The sequence below is a fragment of the Peromyscus maniculatus genome, chromosome X (assembly GCF_049852395.1).
Source record: "Peromyscus maniculatus bairdii isolate BWxNUB_F1_BW_parent chromosome X, HU_Pman_BW_mat_3.1, whole genome shotgun sequence".
Lineage (NCBI taxonomy): Eukaryota > Metazoa > Chordata > Mammalia > Rodentia > Cricetidae > Peromyscus > Peromyscus maniculatus.
In genome coordinates, this window is record NC_134875.1 from 21,619,620 (window position 1) to 21,647,605 (window position 27,986).

Genomic DNA, 27,986 nt, shown 5'->3' on the forward strand with positions numbered 1-27,986 from the left:
ATATATGTATATATACATATATATGGTATGGGTGATTTGCTTAGATGTGTCTGTTCCCTGCTCCTGTGGAGGACAGAAAGGGATGCTGGATCCCTGGAACTGGAGTTATGGATGGTTGTAAGCCACCATATGGGTGCTGAGAATCTAACCCAGGTCCTCCGGAAGGGTTCATAACCAGCGCTAAGCATCTCTTCAGCCCCTTATCAGAGTATCTTATCACAGCCACAGAAACGAAAGCGGGCCAGTTCTCGAGTGCTTGTATGTTGTGCATGAGGCCTTGTGTTCAGTCCCTAACACCACAAAACCAAACAAAACCCCTGAACCAGAGGAGAGGGGGGTCAGAGAATGCATGCAACCCTTCTTTTATTGTAAGCTACGGATCTGCTGTTTTCACTGGAGCTATTCGTTGCTGGAGACGCGAACAGACTGGGAAGGTTCTGTATCTGATTAAGACAACTCTTCTCCCTGCATGAAAAGAAGACGGAGATGGGTTAAGGTCTTTCAACAACTTCAATGTGAAAAGAAGCATAAGGTAGGAGGAAGACAGGGAGGCTAGGAGGCTGTGAGGCCAGGCCATGGTTCTGAGATGACAAGCACCAGGTTACCACGCAATTCACCTGGAGGCAGCTGTGCCCTGGAGGCAGAGAGATGCATGAGAGACCGCCTCCCGCAGTAAAGCCCTTGGAGGAATAGCAGTTCAGCTAGCCTCAGAGGGGGCAGCCGGAGTAGAAGCCAGAAGTCCAAAATGGCCCTACATTACTTCCCCTAGTGCTGTAGAGGGCATAGACAGAGTCCGAGCCTTCCATGGGAACAGGTGCGTGTGCTGTGCAGGCTAAGGACTGGGAACGGGAATATCTGTCACAGCGTTCGGATTCCAGACACACCCGACACACCTTACAGGGGCCCCATCTTGATCTTCTACATTCCATGTACCTCCCTGAAACGTCGTCAGCACCTTTCTGTAGCTCTTGTAACCCAGAAGCTGGTGAATGCTGTCTAATTCCTATTCTTATTTTAGGTTACGGGTAACCTGAGTAATTCTGCCATTTACTAGCATATGATCTTGGACCAGTTGTCTAAACCACAGTCCCTTAAAATGTTAGTCTTCACCCAACATGAGTCCTGGAGGAAAATTTAGCAACAGTTAAGCGTTTCTGAACATACAACTGCCAAAATTCCAAACCAGGGGCCTAGGACGCGGCTCCATTGGGAGAGCGCTTGCCTACCATGCACAAAGCCCTGGCTTCGATCCCCAGCATGGGAGAAAACAAGGCACAGGTGGCACTGGCTAGCAATCCCAGCAGTAGGGAGGTAAAAGCAGGAGAATCAGAGGTTCAAAGTCGTCTTTGACTACATAGTAAGTTCGAGGCCAGCCTTGCACGAGACCCTGGCTCGAAAGAAAAACCAGCTTAAAACCAAACAGACAATGAATTTGAGTTGTCCGGCTGCAGTTGCCTCTGTTGCCTCAGCAAGTCCCCTGAAGCTTGTTTCTGTGTGTACAAAGGGCATACATGCGCTACACATGCTATCTTGCTGGGCTGTACCAGTGACTGCTGCTTGAAACACCTTAGCTTACATGCAAATGAGTGTGTGTGTGTGTGTGTGTGTGTGTGTGTGTGTGTGTATGCTATGGACTGTTGTGTACTTACTATATACAAAATTTTCTCCTGCTACAGAAAAATAGTCATTTTGTTTTGTTTTGTTGAGGTAGAGTCCATGTTGCCATGGCTCTTCTGGCACTTGCTTTGTAGACCAGGCTAGCTCACCTGCCCCTGCCTCCTGAGTGTTGGGATTAAAGGCATGTGCCGCCATATCTGGCTGGGCATAATTGTTTAATTGTGAGAAAGCCTTTAAATATATTTATACCATCATACTTCAGCATATAAGCATCATATTAATGCATTTTGGGATTGTATCATGTTAGAATGCTTGCTTTTTTTCTATTGCTGTTTGAGGGACTGGAGAAACAGTTCACTGGCTAAGAGTGCTTGTTGCTTTTTCACAGGACCAGAGTTCAGTTCCCAGAACCCAGTTAGGTAGCTCCCAACTGACTATAACTCCAGCTCCAGGGAATCCAGTACAATTCTGACTTCTGTGGGCATCTGCTCACACACACACACACACACACACACACACACACACACACACACACAAATATTAAATAAACAATAATAAAAAAGTGCTGTTTGAGTTACTGACTTGAGCTATATATTTTGAAAAGTTAAATGAATTTTGACTTGGGATTTTGACTTTTAAAAATTAAAATGTTTTGAAAATGTGTGTGTGTGTGTGTGTGTGATGTGAATTTGTGGGTTGTGTGTAAGGATGCTACGGTGCATCTGTGGAGGTCAGAGGACTGCTTTATGGAGTTAGCCCTCCCCTTCCACTCCGTAGATTCTGGGGATTGGACTCAGGTTTCCATGCTTGCATGGCAAGTGCTTTGATCCACTGAGTCATCTTGTTGGCCCTGGGATAGAATTTTTCACAACTTCTGAAATGGCCCTAAGCATTCATCTGCCACTTTGCTCTATGTATTTGTGGGAAGCTGTTCTCTCAGGACTGATGATTATAAAGTCAAAATATCTATTACACTGAAGATGCTCTATGCCTTAACATATTAAATATTGAGGCAAGATTTAATTCTTTATGTAAAAATAAACAAAGGCATCCATCTTATCAGTATGCAAATTTGCCATCTTCTTTAATAAATGGTAAAATGATATATTTACCAAGGAATTGTTTAAAGCTGTTTATGATTTATTATTGGTAAGTGTTGAATTTGTATACTTATTTTTTATACCTAGGTTCCTGTGAACATTTTTCAGATAAAAAAAAGAGTCCCACGTGGTAAAAGAACAAGAAGCTCTGGTTTAAAATTCTCTGCCCCTCAGTTTGCTTAGATGTTAAATGGGGTAACTCCTGCCCTTATAGGATTGACCAAGTGTTTAGCACCAAATAGTTGCTCACACCTGTTACCATCCTTCTTGCTTTGCTCATTGTTTTTTCTGAGTGTTACATCACTCATGGCTCCGGAAGCTTCTGTTCTTTGTCTTCCAGTTACCTAGATGCTTGTTAATGTGGCCTTGTTGGCAAGGCTAAACGCACTGGACCCTCTAGTGTTACTGATGGAGACCTGGAACATGCAGGAGCGGATACTGTAGTAGTTGGAATGAAATGTCTCCCATACCCTCATATTCATTCACGGGAGTTTGAGTGCACAGTCCGCAATTGGTGGCACTGTTTGGGAAGACTTAGGAGGTGTGACCTTGTGGGAGGGAGTGTGTCACTGGAGGCAGGCTTTGAGAGTTTAAAGACTTGCAGCACTCATTCTCAGTTTGCTCTCTGCTTCCTGCTTGCTGTTTAAGATGTGAGCTCTTAGCACGCTGCTCCAGTCTCCCTGCCTACCTGCCCCATGCTTCCTCACCATGATAGTGATGAGCTCTGTTCCTGTGGGACCGGAAGCCCAAATGAACCCTTCCTTCTATAAGTTGCCTTGGTCATTAGTGTTTTATCATAGCAATAGAGAAAGAGCTAACACAGATGCCAATGTTCTACCTCAGACATTCAGAAAGGAACATACTGAATTCTTTTATTTTAATATTGAATTTTTGCTGTTCTAGGAACTGAACCCAAGGCATCCTAGGCAAGCTGTCTATCTCTGATTCATATCTCCACCAACTGACTTAATTCTTTGCTTCCTTAATACACTGTCACAGCAAAAATGTTCATGTGATAAAGCCTGCCTTTTGTCCAAGCATAATTTTAGACAAATTTATATGACTTAGGTAAAACCATAAGCCGGGGAATTTTCAATATCTTGACAACAATGGCTTCTTGCTGAGCTCAACAGGTACAAGAATCAACTCCAGACTATCATGGTGGAGGTTATCAAATAGAGCACAAGAATCTGAAATGGACCCAGTTACATCAATGCCCCAGTCTCTGCCTTATTGTTTTTGATATATGTCATTGCTATGTTGTTCAGAATAGCCTCAAATGTTTTTAATAATTTTATTTGCATTGGTGTGAGGGTGTCAGATCCCCTGAAACTGGAGTTACAGACAATTTTGAGCTGCCATGTGGGTGCTAGGAATTGAACCTGGGTCCTCTGGAAGAGAAGCCAGTGCTCTTAACTGCTGAGTCATCGGTCCAGTCTCAGCCTCAAACTTGATATTCTCCTGCCTCACTTCCTGAGTGCTGGGATTACAGCCTAGCTTCTTTTGGCTGTGTATCCAATTTTCTATAAATCCAATGTATTTCAAATTGATATTTTAAATATATAACTTAGGGGGCTGGAGTGATGGCTCAGCAGTTAAGAGTATGTGTTGCTCTTGCAGGGGACCTGAATTTGGTTCCCAGCATCTACACTGGGTAGCTCATAACTGCCTATAAATCCAGCTTCAGGGATCTGATATCTCTGGGACCTGCACTCTTGTGCACATAACACTTCTGACACACATACACATAATTAAAAATAATAAACATAAACCATATATATATAACTTTGGGGACTTAGGGTGTGGCTGAGTCACAGAGCATTTATGTGGCATGTATGAGGCCCTGTGTTTGATCCTCAGTACCTAAAAGAAACATATACATATGTGTGTAGACACACACATATATAGTTTTTACATACATATGTGTGTAGACACCCACATATATAGTTTTTATATACATATGTGTGTGTATCTACACACATGTAGATTTAATTTTGAGCTGTTAACCATGTGTTTGGTGTACTATGTGTTAGCTATTCAAGCAAGAACATGATATAGTGTGTATCTTTAAGTGGCAGTCCAGGGCAGGAGGGAACATATAAAGGCAAGTACATACCATGTGATTGAGGCCTATGGGAGAGCGTGAGGATGTGTGCTGACCTCAGACTTCTGGGGAAGGGAGTCAGAGCAGCTCTTTACAGAGGATACAAAGGGGGGGCTTGGGCTGGGCACTGTGCACACACCTGTCATCCCAGCACACAGGGGGCAGAGGCAAGGAGGATCTCTGAAAGTTCAAGGGGAGACTGGGCTGCACAGTAGGACCCTGTCTCAAAAACAAAACAAAACAAAAACCAGAAGAACTGACCAATAAGAGAGGAGGTTCAGTTGGAGCACTAGTCATTTTTGCTTCTCAGTGAGCGAGTCCCCGAGAGAAGCAATGTAAGACAGGCTTTGCATCGGGCACAGTGAGGCAAGCAAGCCGGATCTGTACCATGTGTGAGGGGAGGAGCATGATGCAGAGGTTCTTCGCATCATGGTGAGCCAGGGACCAAGGACCAAGGCTATCACCTTTAAGGGCCCACCCCTACTGACCTATTTTTGCTAGTTGATGCCACCTCCTGAAATGTCCACAGCCTCCTCCCAAAATAGTGCCACCAGCTGGGAAACAAGCATTCAAAATATGAGCCTTGGGGGGGGGGCACTCCAGACTGAAACCGTTACAGTTAGGAAACCTTGTGAAGCTTTTGGGTGAGACATGCTTGCAGAGACGGCTGACAGAGTCGGATATAGGGAAGACACTTGAGCCTGTAGCAGAAGAAACCCACCTGCCCCCTGAGCACAGACACCAAGGCAAAGATTAGTAGGTGTCAGCAGCCAGGATGAGGCCACCCACTATGGCCTCTTAGGTAATGTAAGAAGAGCAGACATAAGCAAACAACTTGAGGTTGAAAGGTTGAACACGAGTGTGCTCACCTATGACCTTTGCTGTGTTGTGTAACTGAATGTCTAAGAGACATCAGCCCCTAGATTGATAAGTATAAGTAACCAAGTTAAAGGAATGGCTACAAATTAGTTAGGGTAGCTAATAATAAACTAGGGTGGAAAGAGAATGTCAAGTGGTCATTAAAACAAAAAATCTAATGAAGTGATTTTTCGAGAACAAGATGAGCTTTGCAAGCAATAAGAATAAGGTAGTAGCCAATTAACACCCAACAGGACAGGGAGAGATTGTCATTAGTAGGAAAAATCCTGAGAACAGTACCAGGCCCCATAATAAAGGGAAATCATTGAGGTAATGATGCTGTTTCAGAAGTCAATGGGGAATGGGAATTTCCATTCAATTATGGATACAAGATCCAGGATGAGAAAGTACCTGAATGTTCTTAGCAAGAGCCTGATAGGAGTTGTTTTTTCTTTTCTTTTTTTTTTAAGTTTTATTTGTGTGTGCATGTGCGTACGTGCGTGCGTGCGTGCGTGCGTGCGTGCGTGCGTGCGTGCGTGTGTGTGTGTGTGTGTGTGTGTGTGTGTGTGTGTATGTATACATGAAGGCGCCATGGTGCACTTATGGAGGCCAAAGGACAATTTTGGGGAGTAGATTCTCTTCTAGCATGTGGGTTCTGGGCAGAACTCAGATTCACAGGCTTAGCGGCAGGCATCCTTAGCTGCTGAACCGTTTTGCTGGCCCTCTTTCATTGTTTTCTCACACTTGGGAGAGAGGAGGAGCAGATCTCAGGAAGTTCCAGGTCAGCTAGGACTATGCAGTGAGACTCTGTCTCTCCCCAAAGATGTCAATTTTAGTAGAGCATGGCAGGTCACACCTGCTGTCCAAGCACTTGGCAGGCAACTTGGAGGCCACCTTTGAGTACCAGTCTGGGCTACAGAGTGATACTTTGTCTCAAAAAAAGAGCAATTTTATATTTCAAATGAAAATAAATCCCCATATATCCATCACTTAACTTCAACACATGGTCAGTTTCATTTCATCTACACCCTGACCAAATATCCTGGCAAACTGACTGGTGTGAAGCAAAATTCTATTGGAAGTTTTTGTTGTACTTTTATTCTAATGATTTATATCTACAAAGTAGATACAAATTACATACATACCGAAAACTGAGGTTGAGAGATTAAATTCATATATTTTAAATTACTTTCTCAGCAAGTAATATATTCACATGGCTCAAAACACGAGAGGTAGGAGAAAGAGAGGAGAGGAAGGGTTATGCAGTAGCTCCATGAATCAGAATGTGAGCTCACAAGGCGGATGACCTGAGTTTGATCTTCAGGATCCAGTCCATATAATGGAAGAAGAAAACCAACCCCCCCAGGTTGTCCTCTAACTTCCACATGTATACCATGGTGTACGCTTCAAAATGTGCATGCTTCACACACACACAAATGTAAGTTTTTAAACTTCACAAAAAGAGTCAGGAATGACAGTGCTCTAACTCCAGCACTCAAGAGGCAGATGCAGGCAGATCCCTGAGTTTGAGTCCTGGGCTAGCCAGGGCTACATAGTATACGCCTGACTTTTTTTTTTAAAAGAGTGTGTGTGTAGGGGAGGTCCTGTCTTACCTTTGCCCCCAAGCAAAAGTTCCCAGCTGCAGTTCACTTGCCAACAGCTGTCTTTGGAGAAACCAATATCCATGTGTGTATCTCCTTCTAGAACTATTTTATGGCTATAATAATGTCAAGTGCACTGCACACTGTTGACACTCTGCTGTGCCTCGCTCCTCCCATTTACTATACAATGATTATTTCACACAGCACATGAAATGCATCCTCTTCTACCACCATACAGCCTTCCACTTTATGGACTCTGACTTAACTCGCTCTGGTTGGGCTTCAGGGTGTTTCTCACGAGACACACTCACAGGCAACACTGCACTGTCTGCTCCCTCACAATCATCCCGCACAAAAGCACGCATAGGGGGAAGACAGAGCTCCTTGAGGCAGCGTTACTGAATGGAAGGGAATGTGTGTAATTCTGACAGATGATCCTAAGTTATCCTCGCTCGGGTAAGTGCTGGCTGAATTCTGTCTATGCTCTTCCATCACACCTTAGCTGCTCCTTCACACTTACTTCCAGAGTCCCATAGTGAACTGCTTCAACATCTCCAGCGCAAAGACACATCTGTGACCTTAGCGTCCTATTGCTGGTCTGTTCTCCTCCCCTCCCCCTGCTCTGTGTCCGTCTCTGTCGCTCTCTCCTGATCTTTGACCTTCACAGCTAGCACTCTGCCTTTCTTTAGCTTCCTATTGCTAGGCTTCTCTCTCTCTCCCCCACCCTCTCCGTCTCCCCTTCTCTTTGGCCCTCACAGCTAGCACTCTGCCCTTCTTCCCCTCTCTTTTCCCAGAAGCCATTAGTAACCCCCTGGCTTCCCTTCAGCTCCTTCCGATTCCGTTCCATGGCTAGCCATTTTAGCTCTGCCTGTGTTGATCTGCTCAAGTCCCTCTCCCAGCAACCTTTGGCAGCACCTGCTCTGCCAATCCCCAGCCTTGTGAAAACCCTAGCACAGTGCACATTCTCTCCATCACCCTCTCCTAGGCAGCCTGCTATTGCTGGAGAAGGTCAGAAAGTTGGCTCCACTACAAAGCCTGGCCAGCCAGCCCCTGCTGGGCCCCAAGGGCTATGAGGCAGTCCTTTTATATATTGATATCGTATTTCTCTCAGTGATTGTTCCAAATCCTTTCCGTCTCCTCATATCCCCTACCTGACTCTTGCCTCAGACCCCTCTGTCCGGCACCTAGCTTTGGATTTTAATGCACAGACACAGGTCATCGGGCGATACTCACATATTAGATCCTCCTTCGCCTGCGGTCCCCACTTCTCTGCCCACTCAGTCAGGCCTTTCACCTTGCCACCCCCAGCTTCCCTGAAGCCAATACCTCCTGCTCAGGTTGACCCCTTCCACTTACGCCTTTGGCACTGGGTTCCCTTGCCCTCCCCTCCCTCAACCCCAGAATCTATCTCCCTTCCCTTTAGGCTAGCTTTTCCTCCTCATTAATTTTTCCCCTCTTGACTTAAGCGCAATTCTAGGTGCCATTGCTCCATCTTGCCATCTTACCAGCAGACTTTTCGTGTTTAGCAATCTTTACAAGTACACAAGTGTCTCGGCTGCCTCCTGCCTTCACTTCCCCTTCCTGTGTTTGCCACAAAACCAGAAAGCACACCAGGCCTGTGGTGCTCATTAGCAGCCTCAGCACCAGTGAGGTGTGCGGGGAGGCTTGAGAGGTGAAGGTCAGCGCGGGCAATGTGGTAAGATCCCATCTCAGAAAAATAATAAGCAGATGAGTAAAGTAGAAGAAAATAACAAAAGCACAATGACATCATCCAACTGGCAACATCTTATGTTTTCACTCACACACACACACACACAAAATTGGATCATATATGCAAAGTTTATATACATTTTAGAATATTGAAGCCTTGCTATTTATTGTCTGGCCCAAACTAAGAAAATTAACTTCTCTGACTGAGTCCAGTTCCTCTTGTGCAAAAACATAGATTATTATAGTAACTTCTTCACCTGGTTTTATGAGAATTAGATGAGAAAAAAACATATAAAGATATACGTCACAGTGCCTGACATGTAACAAGTCAAATTAATGTTAGCTACATGGTCTTCCACAGCAAATCCTAGATCTCGACATAATCATGAGTCCTGTCCTTCTCATGCCTAACAGAAGCGTCTAAGCTACTGCAGCAGCTCTCCAACACGTACTCACTTGGCACATGGGTAAGCATATGAGTGGGCTGCGGAGTTCTGAAAACACTACAAAAAGCCATGTGTATTTGTGGCTTTGATGTTATCCAGACAACATTTCCCTTGTAGCCCAGGCTTTCCCGGAATTCACTATGTACCTCAGGCTAGACTCAAATTCATGGCAATTCTTCTGGCTCAGTTTTCCAAGCACTAGGATAATAGGTGTGAGTCGCACCTCATTTTTCTTCTCTCTTCCTCTCTCCCTTCCTCCCCATCCCCCCTCACGTGTGTGTGTGTGTGTGTGTGTGTGTGTGTGTGTGTGTGTGTGTGATGCTGGAGGCTAAACTCAGGGCCTCACACATGCTAGTGAAGCACTCTTGTCATGGAACTGTAACCTCAGCCCTGTGGATTTGCAATTTTGATAGACATTGCCAAAATGAGTGAAAGCTATCACGACCTCCTTCTTGCCTCTTTCCTTCCTTGTTTTTAGTCGGGGTCTCATACAGCCAAGGATGGACTGGAACGCTCTATATACGAGGGTAACCTTGAACTTTTGATCTCCCTGCCTCCCTTCCCAAGTGCTGGGATCATAGGCGTGTACCGTGCCCAGTTTATTTGGTGATAACTGAATCCAGGGCGTGCTAGGCAAGCGCTCTGTCCACTGAGCTCATCCCTGACCCTACCGTGATTTCTTTCAATTATGAATTACGGATGGGTGCCTTGGCTGTTTCACCTTGTTTCCCTTATACAAGCTCAGGCTGTGATGCACATTCTCATAACTGAAAATCTGCAAATATCCCTGATTATTTGCAGGGCAAGGGAAGACTAGGAGTAAACACAGAGATGGGGTATAAGTGTCGCCCGTGGGAAAATGTTAAATTGAGTGACACACAGAGGGGAAGATGGCGGAAAAGGGTGGAGCTGGAAAACAGAGAGGAACCAAATCGTAAAGGACTATGAAAGCCACAGTCAGTCAGCCAGCTGGGTGCCAAGTAATTATTGATCGCTTCCTACAGGTCACACGGTATTTTAGGTATTTTGTTCACTTCCTGGAACAAAACAAGAAGATATTGCTACTGGAGGGGGCTTGCGTTGTAGCAAAGAGAGGCAAACAATCAAAAGGATAGGGGCCGGGTAGACATTTCAGTGGGAAAATCTATTACTCTACAAGCATGACGACCTAAGTTTGGATCCCCAGCACTCATGTCAAAGAAAAGCTGGGCATGGTGGCAGACACCCATAGCCCCACTTTTGGGGGTTCTGTGCAGAGACAGGTGGATTCCTGGAGCCTATTGTCCAGCCAGCTTAGTCAAATTGATGATGAGCTTTCCTGTTCATTAAGAGTCCCTGTCTAAAAAAGTTAAGTTGAGAGCAATTAACGTGACACCTGATACGAGCTTCTGGCTTCCGCATACACAGGGAGGGGACTGACATAAGTTTGAGGCCTGCTCTACATAGAGTTCCAGCCAAGTTTGGAGTGGAGGATGAGACCCTGTCTCAAAACAAACAGAACAAACATACAATAACTACAGTAACAAAACCAAACAAAACCAAATGGGAATAGAGACAGGGATAAAAGTGCAGCCAGGCAAATAGTAATTTGCAGAAGTAATTTTTTATAATTTACAGTAGTAAATACAGTACTATTTACTACTAATATCCCTATTAGGATCATTGTGAAATTTCACCTTATTATAGTGTGTGTTGGGGGGGTGGTGCTGGGACTCAAGAAAGGACCTTGTCTATGTTAGGCAAGTCTGTATCACTGAGCAATAACCATAATGAGCTTATTTTGTAAGAAGGACACAAATAATGATTTTCCTTACATTCATCACCATCTCTAACATATTTACATGTGACCTGATACCCAGTACCTAATGATTTCAATTCCCTACTGTAATTTATTTTAAGGAGAATGTCCCAACACTCACATGAATGAAAACCTAGTATTATAAGCCATAAAGGTCTAGGAAGGGACACTAGGAGAGATACTTAGCAGCTGTCTGTTTTCTTCCTTTCAGATCCCACTTTGTAAATCACAAATGCTTCCTAAATTGCATGCTTATTATTTCTCGGGCAGCCCACTGTTTTATACACAGAAGATGAATCCCTCTTTACAATAACCCCACAAAATAGGTAACATCATTGCATTGTTCCCATTTTCTTAGGAAGAAACCGGGGTTGTCTTTCGCCTTCCTCTGCCACTGTTTCCAGCAGACAAATAGAAACAGTAATGGGGACCTAGGAGAGAAGGCAGTGTCTGCCCCATTTCCAAGCTTTGGGGAGGCTTTCCAGGGCGGGGGGTGGGGAAGGGAGATGACAGAGAGTCTTAACGACAGTCACCACTGACTCTCTCCGTGACTGAGAGCTGAGCCAGAACATGGCTTCAGAACACACATGCCTCCCCACAGAGTCCCATTTATTGGTCATTTTAATTGTCCTGTGAATAGCCTAATTGGAATGTTCAAATTGATGTTAGCCTTGTTAGGATGGCAGTTTTGATTAGAAGAAGGAAGACAATGTGCTGCTGGCATGCTGGCTCCTTTGGGAAGAAGCCAGACCAGGGTGAATACTAGTTGAGGAGGATGGTGAGTGGCTGGGAGGGAAGAAATAACAAAGAGAAAGGGAGGGAGAAGCTGAAGATAACCTGTCGGGCTCCTGTGTCTCTAGTCAAGTTCCTGGAGGAAGAATTAACTGACAGTCACATGTCAGAAGAGAGAGGCAAGGATGAGGTCCTGTTTACCTGTCGAGTCTCACAAAGCATATGTACTGCTCTTCAATTTCCTGAGAAATCAGCCTGATAGCTTAAAAAAAACTCCTTTTGGGAGGGGGTTGTTTGTTTATTGATAGGTTTCATGTAGTCCAAGCTGGCCTTGAACTTCTAATGTTCCTGTCTCTATCTCTCAAATTTGTTTTTTGAGATAGGAGTTCACCATTTAGCCCGGGCTGGCCTTGAACTCACAGAGATCTGCCTGCCTCCGCTTCCTGAAATGCTGAGATTAAAGGTGTGCATCACCACACCAGCATTTTTGTAAGGGTTGCTTTATTTTTTAAGACGACATGAGTACCTATGCAGCTAAGACCAGCCCTGAACTCCTGATCTTCCTGTTTCTACCCCTCCCCCAAGTGCTGGGATTGCAAGCATGGCTACTACATCCAACAAAAGTCATTTTCATTCATGTAATTAACACTAAACCTTGCCATACTAAAGCAAAGACTCTGAACCAGAGGTACATCTTTCTCTGGTTCCATTTGTTATTGCATAAGGAGAATTCCAGAGTCACCCACTGGCAGTCTATAGGCTACCAGCAGTCGCCCCGGGTCCATTAAAGGCTTACAACCAAAGCTCACTGTAATGCAAGAAGCCTGGAATGTGACTTTCAGCGCAGTTCTTCCACACTCCGTTTATAAAGGAAAGTTATCCTTTGCATAGAGTACATATTTTTAAATTTCTCAGAGAAAACTGGAGACTAAGCAAAAGCTCCTCATTGAAATAGAAACGCGAAGAGTAGAAGGGGTTAATCTCTGGTACAGAGGAGGCATTGCCTAACAGCCCCAGATGTTATGTGTTATCTAGACCCTATCTCATGGCAGGAAAAAAAAAGACTGTTTATGATCAAATTCCCCAAAGACGGATCCACTAAGGAAGGATATCCCAAGATTCCTTTTGCCAACAGCCCGGTGAGAGCATGACTACACTATTTAGAGCACAAATGCCTTCTTCGTCCTCCTCAACATTGGGGAGGTCCCAGACAAGACGCAGCCAATCCTGGCACTTATGCTATCATTTCTATTTGTAAATCAGGATTAGAAGAGGCTTGTCACTTGGTAACATGTGCTCGATGTAAACCCTTAGATCTTCGCTATGGTAAAAACAGAGCAAGTACGTCTACTGTTTTATTTAGCTTTGGGTTTTCATTTCTTTCTTGTCACTGAGATCCAAAGAGTAATGCCACGCTTGGTAGCTTTCCAGATGACCAACAGGATACTGGCAATATCTATGAGGTCAGATTCTTTTCCTGTCAGTAAGTTAGAGTTCAGAAAGCCATGTGCATATTGAATATGTTACCAAGACTTAAACAAGACAACTCCTCTTTAATTGGGTCTGATCTACCTTGAATTTCATTTTTGTTTTGAGATAGGGTTTCATGTAGCAGACTAGTCTTAAGTTTACAATCCCCCTGTCTCAGCCTCCCAAGTGCTAGAATTACAAGTATGCCCTACAGTCCACAGCAAAGTATGCCCTCAGCATCAATGGTGGCATATCATCTATAATGCCAGCATTTGTGATGTATGAGCCAGCCTAGCCTATATAGTAAAATCTGTGTGAAAAAAAAAAAAACAAAAAACAAAAAATACAACAAGGTGTGGGTATGGCACATGCCTGTCTTCCTAATCCTGGAAGGCTGAGGCAGCAGAATCAACAATGTGAGGCCTGCCTGAGATACTAGTAAGACTGTGTCTTATAAAATCAAAATCCCAAACCAAACCAAATAAACTTCAAAAGCCCTTTAGCCAGTCATTTTGAGCAGCAATGGATAATTGTGTTTAACCAAATACTAAAACCCAACATATGCAAGTTAAATAAATTATTTGACAAAAATATAATTGAATTAACAATTCTGATAAAATAAACATTGAAACATGTTTTGCTGCCATCATTGATAATTTTCTTATCTCAAGTAACATTAGACACAACATCTTTTAAAATGTAAACCTCAAAACAAAAACACTGTTTAGTCAGATCATGCTTGTGATTCTAAGTCAGGCGGCAAAGGCAAGATTACTCTGGAATTTGAGGCCAGTCTGTAATTGCAGGCAAGCTGTGGATATATATAAAGACTGTCACTAAAATACCCAAACAAAATAAAACAACATCAAAACAAGTGAACTAAAACCCAAAATAAAATCTGCTGTTTAATTATTTACATAGGAACTATATTAAAGAACATTCACTGTCGGTGGGAAATAGAATGGTGAATTCACATTGGAAAAATAGACTGCCTATTCCTTGTAAGGTTAAACATACATTCATCATATAATATAACCATTTGTAATAGACTGCCTATTCCTTGTAAGGTTAAACATACATTCATCATATAATATAACCAGTTGTTGTAAGATACTTGATTACACTGTGTAAAGATATGTCACTCTGATTGGTTTAATAAAAAGCTGAATGGTCAGTATCTAGTAAGGTTTTCCAGGCAAAGAGGATGCTGGGAAGAAGGGGAGACACCAGGAGATGCAGAGCAAGCAGGATGGGCACTACAGAGATGAGATAACAAAGCCACCAGGTAGAAATTAAATTAATAGAAATGGGATAATTTAAGTTATAAGAACTAGTTAGAAACAAGCCTAAGGTAAAAGCCAACCTTTCATAATTAACAGAAAGTCTGTGTCATTATTTGGGAGCTGGCTGGTGGGACAGAGAAAGACTCACTACAACCACTCTGCTATATTTTTACTCAAGAGAAAGTAAAAGATACATTTATGGGCTGGCACGCTGGCTCAATAAGGAAAGGCACTTGCTCTCATGTCTGACTGGAGTTCAGTTCCTGGGACCACACAGGGGAAAAAGGGAAATGACTTCTGCAAGTTGTCCTCTGACTTCCCCACACACGCCATGGCACAGAAATGCCCTGCCCCTCATACCCGGGCATATGTACAAAAATAAGTGTGGTTTTAAAGAGCATATGTACAAAAATAAGTGTGGTTTTAAAGTAAGATTAATTCATATAAAAGCTTAAAGACAAATGTTCACAGCAGCTTAACTAGTAATAGCTCTGAAGTGAATGAAGAGACCTGTTGTACCCTACATAGATTCAGTAATAAAAAAATAATGAGCAACTAATACAGGAAACAACACAGGCGGATTCCAAAGATATTATTCCAAGTAAAAATAACCAGATACAAAATTGCACACTTTATGATTACATATATCAGATTCTACATGATAAAAATGAGGTATGTAAGTGGGGTTACTTAAAGCCAGTGGAGGGCAACCAAGGAAGATAAACCCCAAAGGATGCTTTATGCAGCAATGGAAATGCTATGAATCTTGATTGTAAGCTTAAAGTTGGTGCAGCTGTTTTGTTGTGTTGTTTGAGGCAGCATCTCTTGTAGTCCAGGCTGGCCTCACACTCACTGTGTAGCCAAAGCTGACTTTGAACTCCTGATGCTCCTGCCTCTACCCCCCAGGCTTCAGGGTTTGCAAACATGTGCCACTATGCATGGTGGGGAAATCCTTAAAGAGTTGAAGTTTTCACCGTATTTCCTTTAAGGAAGCCTTCTGTACTAAGCATTCTGGATATGCTGTGCACCTGCACCGTATATGATAGGACAATTGCAGAGCAGCGGCTACTCTCTGGAAAACCGCAGCGCACAGGCAACACAGGCTTGGTAGAAGGAACTAAGTTGTGTGCTGTTTAGAGCAAGGTCTCATAGTTCAATCAGGCTTTTGAGGGGAAAAGTAGCTACTGTATGGGAGGACTGGTAACAGAAATCGAAAACAAAGTCTTCATTAAGCTGAAAAGACCAACATGTAACTGGGTTAGATAAGTCAAGGACAAGAAATAACAATTCGGAGGACTGTGAACCCTGACAGTGCCGTCTTAGGGAGTACATGTCAAGGGCAAAGACAGCCCGTCTTTGTGAACCTTGACTTTATCTAACTGGGCTCTCATGGGAATGGAAAGTCAAAAACAAACAACAACAATAACTGACAGCAGTGACTGGAGCAAAGAGAAAAAAGGAGCAGGTGGCCAAAGGTACTCCAAATTCTATGGCTAAGCAGCAAGGAGGCTCTTGCCTTCCTCAGCAGTATGGAAGCTCCTTTTCTTCCAGGGTTAGGTACCCAGTTTGAATAACCCAGGGCCAGGCATGGGAGTGCACTCCTTTAATTCTAGCACTCTGAAAGCAGAGGCGTGTGGATCACCGAATCAGCCAAAGCTGCACAGTGAGGCTCTGTCTCAAAAACACAGTTCTAGTAACACTTGAATGAATGTGGGCAATTGAATTGGGAATATGTTAGGATCTGGACCACGTTATCCACCTTTAGAAATAAAATATAGTGGATAATGGGCGTGGTGGAGTATGCCTTTAACACCAGTACTATGGAAGCTGAGGTAAGAGGATCCTGAGTTTAGATCCATGGCCTACATGGCAAGATTATGTCTCTAGAAAAAAATAAAGTGAATAAAATAAATTTCTTTCAAATACTTATAGGGTAGGATTCAGAATAGTTATACTCAAGTAGGTAATAAAGAAAATGTTGAATTAGATTGTACTAAATCTTTAAGGGGCTAGATATGTAGCAGTTATAAAATCCAAGTACAATTCAGAAATCAGTACGAAATTAGACATGGTTTCCAAGATTTGATTAAGACAATTGGTACCCAATTGTCATATATATATAATTTTATATGTAACTGGAATTATTTAGTAATAAGGATAGTACTTTCTTTCAAAAAGCATGAAGTGTTATGGTAATTTCTGGGTGCTACACATTAAGAATAAAGTAGCTACTAGAAAAGACATCTCAAAGAAAAATGACAGGGGACTGGAGAGAGAGCCCAATGCTTAAGAGCACACGGCGACCTCGCAGAGGACAGGAGTTTGGTTCTTAGCAGCCATGTCAGATAACTCACACCGCTGTAGCTTCAGCTCTGGGCAATCCGACACCCACTATGGGGCCACTGTGGCACCTGAACACTCTCTCTCTCTCTCTCTCTCTCTCTCTCTCTCTCTCTCTCTCTCTCTCTCTGTCACACACACACACACACACACACACACACACACACACACACACACACACACACACAAGAAAAATGGCGGGGACGGTAAACCCAAAAGAGAACAGATTTGTAGAAAGATCTACAGATGGCTGGAGGTCTGGAAGTCTATCTGTGGGAGTTCAAGAAAGGGCATCTCCCCATCCACAAAATATATTCGTATACAATCTGTATACAATATAGCCAAATAGAGAATATCCATATACTTAAAAAAACAAGACTCTATTAATTACAGTGTTTTGTAACATTGTAGTCACAAACATCTTGCCATGTCAAAACTTCTTTCCGCATCAAGTGATACAGATGGCATCATCATTCTTAGAATGTGTGGCAGTTTCTACAAAATGATGGTGCTGCAATTTATTTAGCCCAGCATTTCCCAAAGGGTATTCTACATGGCACCAATGCCACAAAATGGGTGCTCAGAAATGAGGACATAGGTTAAACAGTTCGAACATGCTCCATACCACATCCCCTTTCTCGGGCTTTCCCAATGACATGGAGCAGAGTGGAGGCTGCAGGCAATACCCTTATTACTGCCCAGCTGCCACCTCTGCGGTACACTAAACTAATTTTTCATTCTGTTGAAAAAAACAGAAGCAGATTTAACTAAGCTGGCTGAACTGACTTGTCCCTGGACTCTTCCCAGGTGACCTCTTCTTAATTTGCCAGAATACCGACTTATTCACATTTTATAAAATACCTAGAGAAATACTAAACTAATTGATCCCAGTGTTAGGCACCAGTTCTCATTTTGTTGTTGTTTTTTAACCTAAAACTTACTAACCATTTTAAATATGATACTAATTACATTTACAACATTGTATGACCACCAGTACTGTCTATTTCTGAATCCTTTTAGTTATCCCCAAACAGAAACTATATTCATTGAGAGTAACTTTCTGTATCCCCTTTCCAGCCACTGGTAAACTCTAATCTAATCTACTTTCTACTATCATTATTATGTTTATTTGAATTATTTAATGTAAGTAAAATTATATAACATTTGACCTTTATGTCTGATTTCTTTTACTTAATAGACCGTTTCAAGATCCATCCATGTTGTCATTTGTATTAAGACTCGATTGGTTTTCAAGGCCAACCACCATTATTTGAAAATAGATTTTCAGCTGCTCCAGCACACCACTTGTTTCTTGTTTAGTTTAATTTTGGTTTGTTTGAGGTTTTTTGGTTTTTTTGCTGGGAATCAGAAACCCCAACCTGGCCTCAAACTTGCTGTGTAGCAAGGATAATCTTGAACTTGTAACCTTCCTACCTGCCAACCGCTACCTGTGCCACCACAGCCAGCTAAGAGATCTATCTCCAGGGGGCACTGTTTTCAGTGAACCCACAAGAAGATTGGTGGAAAGGAATGCTGCTGGGTGACCTCCAACCACCAACTTTTTTTTAAACAGTCCAATACATTGTACAACAGAGATCCAACATCTTACCTTGAAGGCAATAATCTTTCATTTATTTTGCATTTACAAATAATAATATTATAATGGGCTGGACTTGGTGGCCCATGTCTTTAATCCCAGCACTCAGGAGGCAGAGGCAGATGGATCTCTGTGAGTCTGAGGCCAGCCTGGTCTATAGAGCTAGTTCCAGGACAGCCAGGGCTACACAGAGAAACCCTATCTTGAAAAAACAAACAAAAAAGAAAAAAATGCAAATAATATTATAATGAATATGCTTTCTAAACTTACTATATTTTTTTTTTTGAGACAGCTTCTCATGTATCCCAGGATGGCCTCGAACTTAACACATAGCCAAGGACAACCTTGAATTTCTGATTCTCTTATATCACCTTCCAAGTGCTAGAATTAGAGGGATGCACCACTGCACGCTGTTTATATAGCCCTGGGGATTGAACTCAATACTTCTGTCTGCCAACTGAGCTACATCCTGAGCCTCGGCCTCATATTTTTCCCTAAGAAAATCTAGATTTGCTGTATTGGAGAATGAAGAGTGGAAATAGTGTGCAGTGCTTAGAACACCTTCCCAGTGTGTGAGAATCCCTGGGTTTTCTTATCAGCACCAGCAGAAGAAGCATAGAGATGGAGAGGAGGAGGAGGAGGAGGAGGAGGAGGAGGAGGAGGAGGAGGAGGAGGAATGGAGCATGGAGAGGGAGGGGGTTGGAGAAGGAGGAAGAGAAAGTGTAAAAAACATTCACTGCTTGAATAGTTTTGAGCAATATCAAACTGCCACCAGAAAGAGCATTAGGAATCCAACGTAGTGAATTTGAATGCCACTTTCCCCATATTCCCAACAGTTTCGCATTTTATTAGCATTTGAAAAAAATCTCTGGTAATAACACGGCGTGGGAATGGATTCCAAAGCAAGCTGAAGGGCGGTTTAGTTTGAACTGTCTTTGACATGCTGCCCCAGTCCTTTCCTTTCCCAAGCTCTCACCCTTACAGGAAGATAACCCGAGAACAGGGCTTGATGTAAACCCCAGAGGAGCTTCCTACAAGTCTAGTTAAGGAAGCAAACTAAACCCGTCCTTACAGAAAAGCAAGACTAGAAAAGGAAAGTATAATTAGGTTCCTCTGCTGGATAATGACATTTTTAAGTATTTCCTTCCTCAGCACAGTTACAAGCCAGCTGTTTGCAACTTTCAAATGTGTCCTTTTTTTTTTTTATTTGTGTTTAATAGAGACTTACCAAGCAAAGGCCCATGCCAAGAAATAAGCTAAATTGACCTTAGAGGGCTTTTCTTCTAGCCATACAGTAATTATTGAAGAAAAAGAAAAGGCTCATTTGCTGGTAGCGTCCTCTTTAGTGCTAGACAAGTGCTTCCCAGTGCATAGCAGGACAGCATTTTTATAGCAAATGGCACTTTGGGCCACGTCTTTCTTGATTCTCTGGAACAAACACACCAAGCATAACTCTTATTTTGTTTTGCTCAAGCTGTAGTTACAGTACAAAGAAAATGTTATGGTGAGTGCTCTGTCCATTGGAACTTGTTATTAATAAGGAGAGCCTGAGAGGATCATTTTTTCACACAAAACAAGAAACCAGGGGGAAATTAGCTTTCTGTATTTCATCATAAATCATGCATAATTTAGGGAATAGAGGAGACTATTGATGAGGCTGAACAAAATTAGTTTCTTGTTGCCGAGAAGAATAAAAATATTTGCAACAAAGCTGTCTAATTTCTTAAATATTCTTAAGTGGTCTGAAATTTCATGCTACCACAACTTTGAATGTCAGTCTAGTGAAGATGGAGGAAGATAGTCTTCCAGACTCAATAAAAAATTAAGAGGCAGAAGGGACCTTATAAACGTCCAGTCCAACTCTATTTTACAGATCAAACACCTGAAGTCCAGACAGCTGAAGTGTCCTATTCAAAATCACTCAGAACCAGGGGCAGAACTTGAGCTACAAAACTCAGGACTCTCGTATTCATTAAGAATAAAGTCTGACCCCTCTTGCTCATATAATCCCTCTTCCCTCTCTTCGACTGGACTCCTGAAGCTCGGCCTGGTGCATGGTTGTGGATCTCTGCATCTGCTTCCATCAGTTACTGGATGAAGGCTCTATGATGACAGTTAGGGTGTTCACCGATCTGATTACTAGGGTAGGCCAGTTCAGGCACCCTCTCCACTATTGCTAGTAGTCTAGTCTGGAGTCGTCCCTGTGGGTTCCTTGGAATTTCCCTAGCTCCAGGTTTTGGGGAAATCTACAGAGACAACTGAACCAAGCTCAAAGGAACTCACGAACTTTAGACTGACAGCTGTGGAAAATGCATGGGACCAGACTAGACCCTCTGCATATGGGAGACAGTTGTGTAGCTGGGTCTGTTTGAGGGACCCCTGACAGTGTGATCAGGATCTATCCCTGGAACATGAGCTGGCTTTCTGAATCCCATTACCTATGGTGGGACACCTTGCTCACCCTTGATGCAATGGGGAGGGGCTTGGTCCTGCCTCAACTGAATGTACCAGGCTAAGCTGTCCTCCCATGGGAGAACTTACCCTGTTGGAGGAAGGGATGAGGGGTGGGTTGAGTGAGGGACAGGCAGGGAGGAGCAGGAGGAGGAATGAGAGGGGGATCTGTAGCTGGTATGTAAAATGAATTAAAAAGATGAGAGAGAGACAGAGACAGAGACAGAGGGAGGGAGAGAGAGAGAATACAGTCTGGAGGCAAGAGAGGGCTCAGAGGTTAAGAGCACTTGCTTCTCTTGCAGAAGACCTGGGTTCAGTTCCTAGCACCTACGTGGTCGGCTCATAACCACTTGTAATTCCGGTTCCAGGAAATGCAATACCTTCTGGCCTCCTGAGGCACCAAGCAAGCATTTAGTGCATGTACATACATGCAGGCAAAACACAAATCAACATGAAATAAAGAGTAAAAACTACAGTCTAGGCTGCGTGGGAAGATGCATGCTTTTAATCCAAGCACACAGGAAGCAGAAAAAGCAGGTGGATCTCTATGAGTTCAAGGTCAGCCTGGTCTACAAAGCAAGTTTTAGGTTAGCCAGGGCTATATACCTATTGAGACCTTGTCTCAAAAAGATACAGGCTGGTCTTTCCCCTCAAAAGACTTATGTGATCTTTGTTACTAGTTTCCTTTAATATCAGTAAAGCCACAGAGATTTCCAAATGGCATAGAAGTAGCTAGTGGTCAATTCATTAAGGATCTGCCTAATAACATCATTCACTTAATGCTTTATTTCTGAGAGACCATGGTCATTAAGTCTCCTATTATTAAATGCTGAGCACATTTCCAAGATTCCTATGTGATAGATGATGAATCTCTATACTTACATATTACAGGCTTTTGAAAATCAATTCAGTTTACTTTGTCTGAGACAGAATCTCACTATGTGGTCTAGGGTGTCCTGGAGTCACTGTGTAGGGCAAGCTAACCTTGATCTTGAAGAGTCTCCTGCCTCAGCCTCCTTAGGGCTGGGCTTACAGATCTGCACTACCATCTGGCTTTGTTTTAAATCATAGGCTGTCAAGGAAATAAGCTGTATTTGGGGGGAATTAATATGGCTTCCTGGTCTTTTCTAAATGCACAATTTCGACTATCTGACAACAAAATTTATCTATATAATAGAATTTTCAAGCACAACTTTTCAGATTTTAAAGTAATTTAAAACACTCGAGGGGAATCATAATTAGTTTCTCCCCATAGATATCCAATGCCATAGATGCATTTTCATCATTCATTTATATATAGTTGCTTCGAGGTGAATTAAAATTTTTCATTTAGGCGATGAGATTAAATATATCCTGTTGTGGGAGTACTAATAATTCAAGAAGCAGGGACAAAGATTAATGCAGATTAGAATCTTAACTCACGTGCTTTTAATAGCTTACTTGATTTACCTCAGTTCTAAGGAGCCAATGAAACAAGCCACCCGGCTAAAACTCCAGACCTAAACCGATCCTCAGTTCTTAAGGTAGGAGATTGCTAATCGTGAGAGTTATCTGACAAGGGAACTGGGCTGACAGCTGGCTCATTATAAGATTTCCAACTGTAGCTGAAAGATAACCTTTCTAGGATCCACTGGAGTTTGGGTGGTGGTGTTTGGTCTAGCGTTCCTTTTGTTTTCATTTCTGGTTGGTTTTGTTGCTTTTTTTAGACAGTCTCACATAGCCTAGGCTAGCCTCAAACTTGCTATGTGATACAAGATAAGAACTTAATTGAATACATATTTTAGGCTTAAACATTATTAACCCATTATTTTATGTAATTTAATACACACTAGTAAAAAGTGTAAAACAGGAGCAGGGAATATATCTCAGCCCAGCTCTCAAATATTTCAAAGCATAATGTTTAAGCCTAAAATATGTATTCAATTCAGTTATCTTACAACTTTATAAATGGATAGCAATCTATATTTACTTGAATGACTCACTGAGATTAAATAAGAAAACTCACTGTATTAATAAATGGAATTTATGATTACTAGTCAAGCATGGTGGTGCATACCTAGATTGCCAATACTTGGGAACTAGATGTAGGAAGATCAGGAGCGCAAGCTCATCCTGGGCTCATATAGCCCAGACTGACCTTAAACTTATAATATGGTCTTACATGATGATCTTGAATTCTTAATTTTCCTGCTTCCATCTCCCAAACACTGGGATTACAGGGATATGCCACTAGACTTGGCTTGTCAGTTCCCATTATTTACTTTCATCATTAGTTTTTATACTGGAACATGTCAGCCATTTTATTACAGAATTCTTTTTGTGCCAGGCGGTGGTGGCGAATGCCTTTAATCCCAGTACTCGGGAGGCAGAGACAGGCAGATCTCTGTGAGTTTGAAGCCAGCCTGGTTTACAGAGCGAGATCCAGGACAGGCACCAAATCTACACAGAGAAACCCTGTCTCGAAAAACAAAACAAAACAAAACAAACAAAAAAGAAAGAAAAAAAGCCCAAAACTCTTTGCCTATAGCACATGTGAAACTTTATGTTTGCTGTTTCCTACATCTTCAGGAAGAAATATGGCAACCACACTGAAAATATTTTAGTTCACTTGTCCTTCACCAATTTATAGACTACTGTCTCATTTCAGGGAACTATCACATCACGCACCTCATACATATTCAATTTAAGGGCTGGAGATGTAGTCCAGTGGTAAAGCACATGCCTAGTTTGTGCAAGGCCCTGGGTTCAAGTTTCAGTACTACTCATCAAAAATTCAGTTGTATCACAGATGAACATAATTATATGCATCAGGGCCACTGTTTAAAAAATCTTAACAGCAAGGCATGGTGGCTCATTCCTGTAATCCTACCACTTGGTAGGCTGAGACTGGCAGCCATCCTGTACAACAAAGTGAGAAGGTGTCTCAAATAACAATAAACAAACAAAAGTAAAAGCACAATCATTTCTTCATACCTACATCAGATTCCTATCCTTCAGTTATATTCGAAGGTAAACCGTGTTTCATTAATGTTTTCGGTAGCTGTTTCTATTGCATTGACTGAAGCATTTTAAACAAATTCTCAGCTTCATTTCATGATGGTACATTTCCACTGCTCAAAGTGCTAATATTAATATCAAGTTACTTAAAGCATTTGCTTTAGATTTAAAACTTTTAACATGATTTTTCCTATTTAAAAACCCTTGAGATTTTTTAAAAAGAAAACAATTGGGGTTTAAAAAATACAAAACCCTCAGTGAATACCTGTAAACATGATATTTTTTGTTGTTGTTGCAAAAGTCCAAATATATTAAACTTGTATTTAATTAAGTCAGGCAATAGTCGTGAAGATGAGCAAAAAAAATCATAAAAATGAAAAAGGTTGTATTTTCTGACATTTTCTCCCCCCTCCCACTTTAATTAGAATGTAAAGTTGATCAGGGCTAATTAGGATGAGTACAAATTCAGTGAAGCCCCAATTACTTATTATTTTCTTTTTATTCAATTAGCTTTTATTTATCTTGCTGTTTCTCTTCCTACACCTTCCCAACAAATTAAACACCCAAGGATTCCTGAGCAAAATAAGCAATCCTTGGATCTGTGGTATAACTAGCTGCATTGATTTTCAAAATTGCTTTCATAGATGACATGGTTTCCGTCCTCAGTGGAAACTAGCAATTACTGAAAGCGTTATTTAAAAACTAGTATGGCCGTTAAGGACCTCGTTTGTTATATATAGTCCTAGAGATCAAACACAGCTCCTCAAGCATGCTGGGCAAGCGCTTTACTACTGAGTTGCACTCCTAGATCTAAGTGCATCATTTTTAAAAATGGCTTGCCTGGTGGTTAATTGAATAATCATACTTTATTAAAATCTATACTTTTATGTGTCTAAAAACTTCATTTTGTTGTTCTTATAAGTAAATCCAGATCTCAGTATGGCACAAATCCTACTTTTAAGAGGTGGCTGTGGCTTGCTCCTTTGTCTCTGATCTTTCAGCATTTACCCTGATATCTGGCTCCAGGTTTCGTGCTACATCTCAGGTCTTAAACAAAATCAAGGGACTAGGAATGGGACTCAGGAGTGAGTAGAGTTACTACTGCCTAGCATGTGCAAAAACTTGGATTCTGTTTCCAATCACAAAAAAATCAAATTAAACAAGAAAATATCAAGGGACAGCCTGAGTATGCTGGAGCATACCTGTAATCACAGCAACTGGGAGGTGGAGGCAAGAGGCATAAAGGCCACTCTGGCTACATGAAACCTTGCCTCAATCAAACAAACAAAAAATTAAGGAGAAAAATTTTCTATGTATTAACACCCTTAGAGGTATATGACTGGATCTTCAACATAGTTTTTATTTGGAAAACCATAAAGTATTTCTGCAATGAATTTAAGAGCACAAGATTCAAGCATGCAAGCTCTATAGATAAACAGAATATTGGGAAACTGAAAAAATGACAAATAGGAGATAGTCTAAACTCTACTATACCATCTGTTATTGATCTACCTTGCTCTACTCCGCCCCCACCACGTGTGAGAAAATCTTGAACTATATGAATCACTTAGCAGAAATCTACTAGAATAAACTAGAGAACCAGTATCAGAAAGTGATGCTTGGTAGAGGGTGAGTTAGAAGAAGATCCAATTAGCTAAGCAGTAGTGGCGCACACCTTTGATCCCAGCACCCAAGAAGCAAAGGCAGGCGGATCTCTGTGATTTCAAGGCCAGCCTGGCCTACAGAGTGAGTTCCAGGACAACTAGGCTTGTTACGATGAACAATCCTGTCTCAAAATACCACAAAAAGAAGAAAATGAAGGAGGAGAAGAAAGAGAAGGAGGAAGAGGAGGAGGAGGAAGATCCAGTCTTGCTGCTATTTCCATCAAGAGTGCAAGAGTGTCTAGATTAGGAGAAGTGCATGCTACTCATCTGTTACAACATTCAAGAAACACTGTTTTGTGTACACAGATCACGAAATCTGTGATGCAAACATCTAGCATTTAGTCATAAAAATAGTTCCACAAGAGCAGAATGAGAAAAATCAGCACATCTCTTCTATTTCTCTTTAAACAATTAAAGCATGCTTTGGGAGGTATGCTTTTTAATAAAACTCCCTACCAACTTTAGTTTTTGTTTTGGTCATTTTGAGTCAGACTTTCGTGTATCCCAGACTGGCCTTAAACTTTCTATGTAGTTGAGGATTATCTTGAAGTACTGGGATCACAGGTGTGTACCACTAAAGCTGATTTATGTGGTTCAGGGGATCATGCATGCTAGGCAAGCACTCTTCCAACTGAACTACCCTACCAACTCCACTTTTTTGTGTGGTACTGGGCATTGAACCTGAGGCCTCATGCAAACTCACCATGCTCGGCCACTGAACTACGTATAGTCCCAGATCCAAGTCCCAGATTCTTATGTGTTTCTCTAAACTTCTTAACCAAATGCCTAAACATCCCTTCTAAAAGTGTATCCATCAAACATGAGTAATACACATGCTAGGGAAATGAACAAAAGTTGATAGCACCCATTTGGAATAGTACTTTGTAACTTTTCCATAGAGTAATGTACCATATTTCTGAATATATATAGTAGTCACAGTATACTTTAAAACAAAGTGGGAAATGGCCAATAATTGTTTTTTATAACTCCCATGTTAATACTCACCAAACGTTGTGTTGACAATTGAGAAGATTAAGGAGGTTATAAGATGGTAACACGTGCAAATTTTACTTGGCTGATCTTCAAGCTCCATTCTACCTATGACAAAAGGGTAGGCCAGGACAGACATGTATTATTTAACCAAATTTGAATTGTGAAGCAATGCTTACTCACTGCTATTGATGTGTAAAGCACGGAAGACGTTAATAGAAAAGCAAATCTGAAGCCAGTTGTGGTGGCTCACACCAGAGGTGGCAGCAGAAACTTTGCCATGACCTTCAGGCCAGCATGGGCTTCAGAATGAGATAGTTTGTTACTTTTAAAAATAACCGCCATTTCAATGGATAATGAAACTATGGTAGATATTCAATACTAGTATTATTCAGCTGGAAATAAAAGTGAAATCACGGTATCTGCATTAAAATGGATGGACTTGGGAAGTATATTAAGTGAGATGACTGAAACTCAGATACAAACAAACAAAAAACATATGTTTCCCTTATATATCTCTCCTTGTCTATAATTTACAGATGTATAAATTTAAGCAGGTGTAAGTGTGGGCATATTATACTATTTAGAAAGAAGTCCAAGAGCAGACACTATTGGGTGATGGGAAGAATGGAGAACCAGCAAACTCTGGATATATGATTTATGAAAGCAGATACAAAGCTAGATTTTAAAGTTTCAACTCCATCATAGTTTTCTTTTTTGTGATAGATAGGGAATAAACTATAATTGGTAGTGAAAGTATAAATCCTAAAGCACAGCACCATTGCTTCAGAATGGCCATTTTACTATGTTTAAAGTTTGGTTGTGACTTGGCAAGTGTTTGAGTGCTGTGGTGGTTTGAAAGACAATGGGCCCCAAAGGGAGTGGCACTATTAGGACTCGTGGCCTTGTTGGAGGAAGTGTGTCATGCGGAGGCGGGATTTAAGGTCTTTTTCTCAAGATTAACTCAGTGTGACAGTCAGTTGATTTCCTGCTGTCTTCTGGTCAGGTCGTAGCCAGCACCACATCTGCCTGAACGCCACCACGCTCCTTGTCACAGTGATAATGGGCTGAACCTCTGAACTGTAAGTGAGCCACCACCTCTATTCAATGTTTTCTTTCTAAGAGTTGCTGTGGTCATGGTGTCTCTTCACAGCAATAAAAACCCAAACCAAGACAAGTGCCTTCTTTAAACTAGCTATGTGATGCTTTTATTTGTGGTTTTGTTTAT

General features: G+C 41.9%; 1 protein-coding gene across 2 annotated transcripts in view; it reads right to left on the minus strand.

The window, feature by feature from the left end:
• Nucleotides 1-346: 346 nt before the first annotated feature.
• The window catches only part of Pabir3 (PABIR family member 3), a 57,935-nt gene continuing 30,295 nt past the window's right edge, over nt 347-27,986 (minus strand). Inside the window, exons 9-10 of one of the 2 annotated variants that reach the window (XM_042269120.2) lie at nt 26,774-26,862; nt 347-465 (exon numbers count right to left, since the gene is read on the minus strand). The gene's annotated coding sequence lies outside the window, so the exon portion shown is untranslated. Of the gene's footprint in view, nt 466-26,773; nt 26,867-27,986 lie in introns of both variants that reach the window. The other variant, XM_042269119.2, reaches the window with a different exon arrangement.